General features: G+C 35.0%; 1 non-coding gene and 1 pseudogene across 1 annotated transcript; one reads left to right on the forward strand and one right to left on the reverse strand.

Annotated features, from left to right (window-relative positions):
- Positions 1-3,995: 3,995 nt before the first annotated feature.
- LOC112474829 lies at positions 3,996-4,114 on the reverse strand. Its single transcript, XR_003044543.1, has one exon. It is a non-coding gene; the product is annotated as a 5S ribosomal RNA (ribosomal RNA).
- Positions 4,115-4,839: 725 nt separating this feature from the next.
- Positions 4,840-4,957, forward strand: LOC112474832 (annotated as a pseudogene).
- Positions 4,958-9,216: the final 4,259 nt, after the last annotated feature.

Raw genomic sequence — 9,216 nt, forward strand, 5'->3', positions numbered from 1 at the left:
TGATCTGAGTAGAGATTAGTCATTAATATTTTTCATAGAATTTTAAAATTGAGATATAATTTGTATACTATAAAATTCACCCTCTTAAAATATATAATTCAGTGATTTTTAGTGGATTCACAAAGTTGTGCAACCATTGCCACCCCTTGATTCCAGAATGTTTTCATCTCCCCAAAAAGAAACTTATACCCTTTAACAGCCTCTCCCCGTTCCTTCCTCCTTCCAGCCCCAGCAACCACTGATCTACTTTCTGTCTCTATGGATTTGCTACTCTGGACATTTTAAAACAATGGAATCATACAATATGTATGATGTCACACAGCATAATGTTTTTAAGGCCATATTTACTGTAGCATGAATCATTATATCCTTCCTTTTAATGACTAAATAATTTTTCATTTATAGCTGTACCATATTTTGTTTATCTGTTCATCAGTTAGACATTTGGATTGTTTCCATTCTGGCTCTCATGAATACTGTTGCTATGAACATTCATGTCCAGGATTTTGTGTGGATATGTGTTTTCAGTTCCCTTGGGTATATATTTAGGAGTCAAATTACTAGGTCACATGGTAATGCTGTGTTTAACTTTTCAAAGATCTGTCAAACTGTTTTCCAAAGTGACTGCACCATTTTACATTCCCACCAGCAATGTGTGAGGGTTCCAATTTCCATACTTCCTCCCCAATAAACACTTGTTATTATCTGTCTTTTTTATTCTAGCTATCCTGGTGGATATGAAGAAGTAGTATCTCATGATGACTTTGATTTGCATGATGACTTTGATTTGCATTCCTAATGACTCATAATGTTGAGCATCTTTTCATGTGTTTATTGTCCACTTGTATATCTTCTTTGAAGAAATGTGTATTCAAATGAATTCTTTGCCTATGTTTAAATTAGATTATACTTTTTTTATTTTTGAGTTGTAAGAGTCTGTATATTCTGAATACTAGAATATAGATTTATTGATATGTGATAACTGATATATGACTTGCAGATATATGATTTACCAATATTTTTTCCTATTCTGTGAGCTGTCTTTTCATTTTCTTATGATGCTCTTAATTAAAGTTTTTAATTTTGGTGAAGTCTAATTTTTCCTTTTTTTCCCCTTTGTGCTTGTGCTTTTGGTAGCATATCTAAGAAACCATTGCCTGATCCAAGGTCATGAAGATTTATACCTGTTTTCTTCTACAGTTTTATAGTTTTACCTCTACATTTATGTCTTTGATGTATTTTGTGTTAATTTTGTATATGTAATGAGGTAAGAGCCCAACTTTATCCTTTTGCATGTAGGTATTCAGCCATCCTGTAATTCTATTTCTGTTTCCACTTTTGATCACTAGATACGATTCTGCATCCTGTTCCGGTGTGTGGTTTTTTCTCCCGCACACTCCCAAACAATTCTCTGACACCAACTGTGTGACCTATAATTCAGTTCAATTCTGACTCTATTCACCTAGAGATAGTATCAGATTCCACAGTCCCACAAGAGTCCCTCCAACTCTTCTGCCTCACTTCAGATGCTAGTAGCAAGTCCAGGTTATCACCTGGGCTCTGGCTATGGATCCCATGACCGCCCCCTTAGGTTCTATTAATTTGCTGGAGTGGCTCACAGAACTCAGGAAAACGTTTGCTTTCTAGATTACCAGTTTATTATAAAAAGATATAACTCAGGAACAGCTAGATGGAAGAGACGCACAGGGCAAGATATGGGTAAAGGGGCATGGAACTTCCATGCTCTGAGTGCCCTACTCTCCCCACTCTTAGAGCCTTGTCCTTTCGGGGTTTTATGAAGGCTTCATTGCTTAGGCATGATTGATTAAGTCATTGGCCATTAACAATTGATTCAACCTCCAGCTCCCCTCCCCTCCACTGCCCATTGCCCCAGAGGTTAGGGGATTAGGACTAAAAATTCCAAACCTCAAATCACTGGGTTGTTTTTCCTGACAACTAGCCCCCAGATTTGTAGGTGCTCTCCAAAAGTCACTCCATTAACATAGCAAAAGATTCCTCTACGGCTCTTATCACTTAGGAAATTTCCAGCGTTTTAGGAGTTTTGTGCCAGAAATGGAGACATATATAAGACCAAATATACATTTCTTACTATAAATCACAATATTACTTGTCCTAACACCATTTAGTGAAAAGACTATTCTTTCCCCACTGAATGTCTTGGCACCCTTATCAAAAATCTGTTTATTTCTGGACTCTCATTTTTATTCCATTGATCTCTATGTCTGACCTATTCCAGTACCTTTCTTCATTACTGTAGCTTTGTAGTAAGTTTGAAGTCAAGAAGCTTGAGTCCTAAAACTTTGTTGTTCCTTTTCAAGATTGTTTTGCCTGTTCTGGGTTCCCTGTATTTCTATATGAATTTTAGGATCAGCTTGTCAATTTCTACAAAATAGCCATCCTGGATTTTGATAGAAGTTGTGTTGACTCTGTATATAAATTTGAACATCTTAACAATACTAAGCCTTCCAATCCATTAATATGAGATATTTCCATTTATTTAGGTCTTTAATTTCTTTCAACAATGTCCTATAGTTTTCAGTGTACAAGTCTTGCAGCATCGATATTTTTTAAAGCTCTTCAGATAATTATAGTGTGCGGCCAGTGTTGAGGATCATTGCTTAATGTCCTGAAGATTGTCCCCCAAATCCAAATCCTGTTATCTGTCCATGTATGGTTCTGGTAGGGACAGGAAAGTGGGGTTTACCTTGACCAGGATGAACTACTTCTGAGAGATATCTGTTTCTTGACATTTCACAGGACAAATCTGATAGTAACATTTAATTATACCCTACAGAGAATCCTAGCATTGCAAAATCTTGAGAGGTTTGAGAGTTAATTTGCATTGGCCCAGAAGGCTGAGATTTTATCCTATTTTAATGTCTGCTGAGAGTGAATGTCCTTTGAATGACCTCCATCAGTAACCCATTCTCACGTTGACTAACTCTCTCCTCTGAAAATATCCTCACCCACTACTTCTGCTTTTCTATTTATAACTAGATTTTTAATCCCGTGGGCTCTCTATCCCATCTGTACCAAAATTACAATATGTCTAAATTCTGATTATTCAACTTAAGGCAGTTTTCAGTGGATTTGAAGAACATCTGTTCACTATTTCCAGTACAGAGACTAGAAAGCCTTTGTTGTTTGCTTTTGTGTTGTTTGTTTGGCTTGGTTTAGTTTGTATTCTTTCCTTTGGGCTCTTCATTTTTGCCCTTCTGACACATTGCCTTCTGGGCTTGACAAAATTACTATGAGATCTGAGAGGAACAAAATGACTTCTCACTTTAATACTGTGTTTTATGATCCCATCAATGTCTAAGTAAGGCCAAGAGTAGCTGGAGGTGTTGATATAGGGTGGTGTTATGACACATGGTTGGTCTATCTCTGTTTGAGGAAACTTTGGAATAAAGTAGTCCCTCTCTGGTTTCACATCTCTCTCCTTCCCATCTCTAGACCTCAGGGTTTCTCTAAGTCTTGATACTATCTACATCTCTGAAATTTGAGTCCACATGAACTACCTGGAGATTAAGGAGTAATCTGGATTTCTGGAATATTGATGGAGAAACAATCTCTTCAGATGGGACTGAAATATAGGCCTAAGATTCTTGCCTTTTTCCTATTGCAACATGAATGGTAGATGATGTTCATAGCCATGCCACTCTTTTATGATCTACCCAGATACGGAAAAAAAAATCTGGAAATATTTTACAGAAAAAAATAAGAAAATACTACTAAAGATCTTTTTTCTTGATTCGATATTAATAAAATCATTTCATCCATCTAAGTAATCAGTTACTTGGAATTTCCAAATGTTACAACACAACATAGAAAAACACAGGGTTTGCCTAATTTTTATTTAATTAACTTCATTATTTCTTTTTTTAGGTGAGGCAACCCTTGGTTGACCTTATTATTTCTTTTTTTAGGTGGGGCAACCCTTGTCAACTTACAATCCCTTATTTTTTTATTTTTTACACCTACAGCCCCTGGTCTTCCTAGGTGGTCTCCCATCCAAGTACTAACCAGGCCTGACCCTGCTTAGCTTCCGAGGTCAGATGGGATCAGGCTTGTTCAGGGTAGCATGGCCGTAGATGGTGTGTCTAATTTTTAATGTCATTTAAAATGCAAGACAAGTTTCTCAGCACATTTTTCCACAGGTATATTAATGGGGCAAGGAAGCATTACAATTGAAGAATAAGCTTAGATGAAACTTAATGTGCCATCTGTTGAATGTTTTAAAAATTAATATTAATGTCAATAACAATGCTAATTTTATTCACATCGTTGCTTTGGTTTGGTAGTAATATGTGTTATATATTATTAATAGAAATATTCATAGCACTATTTTTGTTTATCAACTATTTATGCATACTTTGTCTATTATCTCTTTGTATTTGATATATCCATTCATATTTCTCATTTAAAAGAGAATGAGATATTTTCTAATGAGAAAACAATGTATTATAATGATTTATAATTTTCTGGATTATTAATAGTACCACAGCAATGAGGGCCAATGTGGGACTTTGGAGAAAATGGGGCAAGCTGTATGATTGTCTTTTCCACTCAGAAAAGCACATCACCAACACCAAGGGCACGATCCATGGAAGAAATAATTGATAAACTGGACTTCATTGAAATTTAAAAAACTTGTTCTCTGCTAAAGACAATGTCAAGAGAATGAAAGACAAGCCACAGACTGGGAGAAAATATTTGTAAAGACACATGTGATAAAGAACTATTATCCAAAATATACAAAGAGCTCTTAAAACTCAACAAAAAGAAAACAAACAACCTGGTTTAAAAATGGACCAAAGAGTCTACGCCATGCCACCCTTAATGTGCCCAATCTCGTCTGATCTTGGAAGGTAAGCAGGGTCGGGCCTGGTTAGTACTTGGATGGGAGATCATCTAGGAATACCAGGTGCTGTAGGTGTTAAAAAAAAAAAAAATGGACCAAAGACCTTATCAGACACCTCACCAAGTAAGATATGCAAATGGAAAATAAGCATATGAAATGGTATTTCATATCATATGCCATCAGAGAAATACAAATTAGGGCGACAATGTGATACTACTATACATCTATCGGAATGACCACAATCCAGAACGCCAACAACAAATCCTGCTGAGGAGGTGAAACAATAGGAACTTTCATTCATTGCTGGTGGAAATGCAAAATGGTACAGCCACTTTGGAAGACGGTAGTTTCTGAGAAAACTAAACATACCCTTCCATATGATTCAGCAATCACACTCCTTGATATTTACCCAAAAGAGTTGAAAATTTCTATCCAACAAAAATATGCACACAGATGTTTTTGGCAGCTTTATTCATAAGTGCCAAACTTGGAAGCAACCAAAACTTCCTTCAGTAAGTGAATGGATTGATAAACTATGGTATATCCAGGAAATGGAATATTATTCATCATTAAAAAGAAGTGAACTATCAAGCTGTGAAAAGACATTGAGAAAGCTTAAATGCATGTTACTTAAGTGCAAGTGAAAGAAGAAAATCCGAAAAGGCTACATATGTACTGTATGGTTCCAACTATATGACATTCTGGAAAAAGCAAAACTATGGCAATAATGAAGAGAAAAGTGGTTGCCAGGAGTTGGAGGGCAGAAGGAGGGATGAATAGGGGGACACAGAGGATTTTTAGGGCCATAAAAATCTCTGGATGACACTATAATGATTGGTACGTGTCATTATACATTTGTCCAAGCCCATAGAATGTACAACACCAAGAGTGAACCCTAATATAAACTATGGACTTTGTGTAATCATGATGTGTCAGTGTAAGTTCATCAGTTGTAACAAATGTACCACTCTGAGGGAAGATGTTGATTATGGGGGAAGCTATGCATATGTGGGAATAGGAGTATGGGAGAAATCTTTGCCCTTTCCTTTTAATTTTTCTGTGAACCTAAATCTGCTTTAAAAAACAAAGTCTTTAAAAAAAATTTGTAATCACTCTACCAATGTAAGAACTGAGAGTAATAATATTGAATCTGCTCTGATTTTTAAAAAACACAAACTGATATAGTTTTTCACTATTATCAGTAAAATATTAATTGCAACATATTTTACAATTAATCAAGGCTGAGATCCTCTGGTGAAGACTGATGGGCTCCACTTTTTTTTTTTTTTGCATACTCTCCTACCATTAAAAAATCATGAGCATGAACATCCTGATATACGTATGGATACTTATTTTTAAAATATGTACACATACGACTGTGCTGATATATTCTGTACACAGAGAGAATAGAAAAATTTAAAAGTTGGCGTGAAAATAAATATAAAGTAAAAACTCAAATATCTTCTTGCTCAATCCATATGAATTGTGTTGCACAGACCTTGACAAGTTTATTTTTCCCTCCAACTGCTAGCAAAAATAAAGCAGGGAGTTATTTAAGGGTCTACCAGGGAATATAGTTTCTGGCCTCGAATTTTACTCTTTGGTAAAGAACCTTAAAACAAAGATCAGGTCAGATACTTGCTTATGCATGTAGTCTGTGCTATGTGGGTGTTAAGACTTTGGGTTTCCTTCAGAAGCTTCTAAATTGGATTGACTTTGAGCTCACCTGTGAACTCTGGGAAGAAAATGAAAATGAATCATTGTAGAGGCTATCGCTTTTTCTTTTATTTCTTCCTTTCTTCGTATTGAAGGAATATCATTCAAAGTCTTTTTCTTTTGACAAAACATTGAAATGACAAGCCTTTATCAATTGTCTATAACACAAGGTGTGTCATGAGAGCCTTCATAGATGTATTCATTTAACTGTTGAACTGTTCTGTGCTTTGTTGTTTTTATTATTTAGGTTTCCAATGTAAATTGTACAGAAATTGTGGTCAACTATGGGACAGCTTTTATTTCATCCTCAAAAGAACTGAACCAATGACAATTAGTTTACTTTCCTTGCTTGCTTTTTTAAAGTAAGGTTTTCTTTTAATTATAAAAGAAATACATGTGATTATAAAAAATTTTGGAAAATACAAAAAGCAAAAGAACAAAATTAGATTTCCTACATTTTTATTAAGTAGAGATAATACCAAGCCAGTCTTTTTTTCATAAAAGCAATGTTTTTCAAAATTAAAATCATATTGAATTTCCCCTTTTATTATTAACTATTAATACCTAACCATTATGAGTATTTTTTCATGTCATATATTTTTCAAAAGCTGAATATTTAATGACCGCAACTATTTCATCAAGTAAATATATTATAATCTAACCTTTCCCTTATGCATACTTAGGCTATTTCTAATTTTTTGTGTGTGCTTTACTTTTTCCCTAACTTTATTGAAAATTAATTGACAACTATAACTGTATATATTTGTGATGATTTTATATACATATACATTTTGAAATGATTACCACGATCAAAATAATTAAACATTCATCACCTCTCATCGTTAACTTTTTGTGTACATGGTGAGAATGCTTAAAATCTGCATTCAGCAGCCTTCGAGTATACAATACTGTGTTGTTATCTGTAGTCACCATGCTGTATATTAGATCCTCAGAACTTATTCTTCTTTAACTGAAAATTTATATCCTTTGACCTACATCTCCCCAATTTCTATTTTTTTATAACATTTTTGCAGTGAAGAGTATCTTTACATGTATATGTTTTATTACATCTCATTATTTGCTTAGAATAGAGTCTAAGGAGCTCAAATTTTTCCAAAATAAAGAATTTAAGCATTATCAATAGTTTTGATGATATCATAAAATTGCTTTATAGAAAGCATCCACTAATTAATGATGCATGGAAGTTCATGTCACACAACACAATTACAAGTGCTGTTACCTCTTAAACATCCTCCTGAGGAGCTGACTAGGAAGGGGCATGAGGCTTCTGTAATTTTGGAAGTGTTCTGTAGCTTGATTTATGTGGTTTCACTGTGTGTGTGTGTGTGTACATGCATGTGCGCATGTGGGTCAAAATTTATTGAGTATTATATTTAAGATTTTTTGTACTTTACCATATATACATTATTTCTTAATATTTTTAAATTAAGTTTATTGGAGTAACATTGGTTAATACAATTATATAATTTTCAGGTGTACATTATAACATCTGTATATTCTATTGAGTGTTTACAACCCAAAATCCTGTGTCCTTCAGGTACCATATATTTGATTCCTTTTACCCACTTTATCCTCCACCTACTGCCCTATATTTGACCCCCTTTACCCTGTCTACCTCCCCGCTCCTCACTCACCCCCTACCCTCTAGTAACCACTAGTCTATAGTCCATGTCCATGAGTCTCTGTTTGTTTGTCCTGTTCATTTATTGCTTTTAGGTTTATAGTCACACATATGAGTGATATCATGTGATTTTCAACTTTTTCTGTCTGGGTTATTTCACTTAGCATGATTATCTCGAGGTCCACCCATGTTGTCACAAATGGCAATATTTTCTCTCTTCTTATGGCTGAGTAATAGACCATTGTCTATATGTACCACAGCTTCTTTAGCCAATCATCTATCATAGGACATTTTGATTGCTTCCATGTCCTAGCCACTGTGAATAATGCTGTTATGAACATCGGTGAGCAAATATCTCTTCAGATATGGCTTTTCAAGTCTTTAAGGGTAAATACCCAGTAAAGGGATTGCTGGATCATATGGTAGGTCAAGTCTTAGTTTTTCGAAGAACCTCCATACTGTTTTCCATAGTGGCTGTACCAATTTGCAGTCCCACCAGCAGTGTATGAGGGTTCTTTTTCTCCGCATCCTCTCCAGCATTTGTTATTGTCCTGTTGATTATAGCTATTCTAACAGGTGTGAGATGGTATCTCAGTGTGGTTTTTTGCATTTCCCTAATAGCTAGCGATATTGAGCATCTTTTCATGTATTCGTTGGCCATTTGTATGTCCTCTAAGGAGAAGTATCTGTTCCTGCCCATTTTTTGATTGGATCATTTGCTTTTTTGTTGTTCTTGAATTGTATGATAGATATTTTAGATATGAGGCTCTTATCGGAGGCATTGCTTGCAAATATATTTACCCATTTGAATGGTTGTCTCTTTACCTTGTTGATGGTTTCTTTTGCCAAGCAGAGTTTTTCAGTTTGATGTAGTCCCATGCATTTATTTTAGCTTTTACTTCCCTTGCCTTTGAGGTCATATTCATAAAATCCTCTCTAAAACCAAGATCCATGAACTTAGTACCTGTGTTTTCTT

This window comes from Pteropus alecto, unplaced genomic scaffold, assembly GCF_000325575.1.
Source record: "Pteropus alecto unplaced genomic scaffold, ASM32557v1 scaffold7, whole genome shotgun sequence".
Classification (NCBI taxonomy): domain Eukaryota; kingdom Metazoa; phylum Chordata; class Mammalia; order Chiroptera; family Pteropodidae; genus Pteropus; species Pteropus alecto.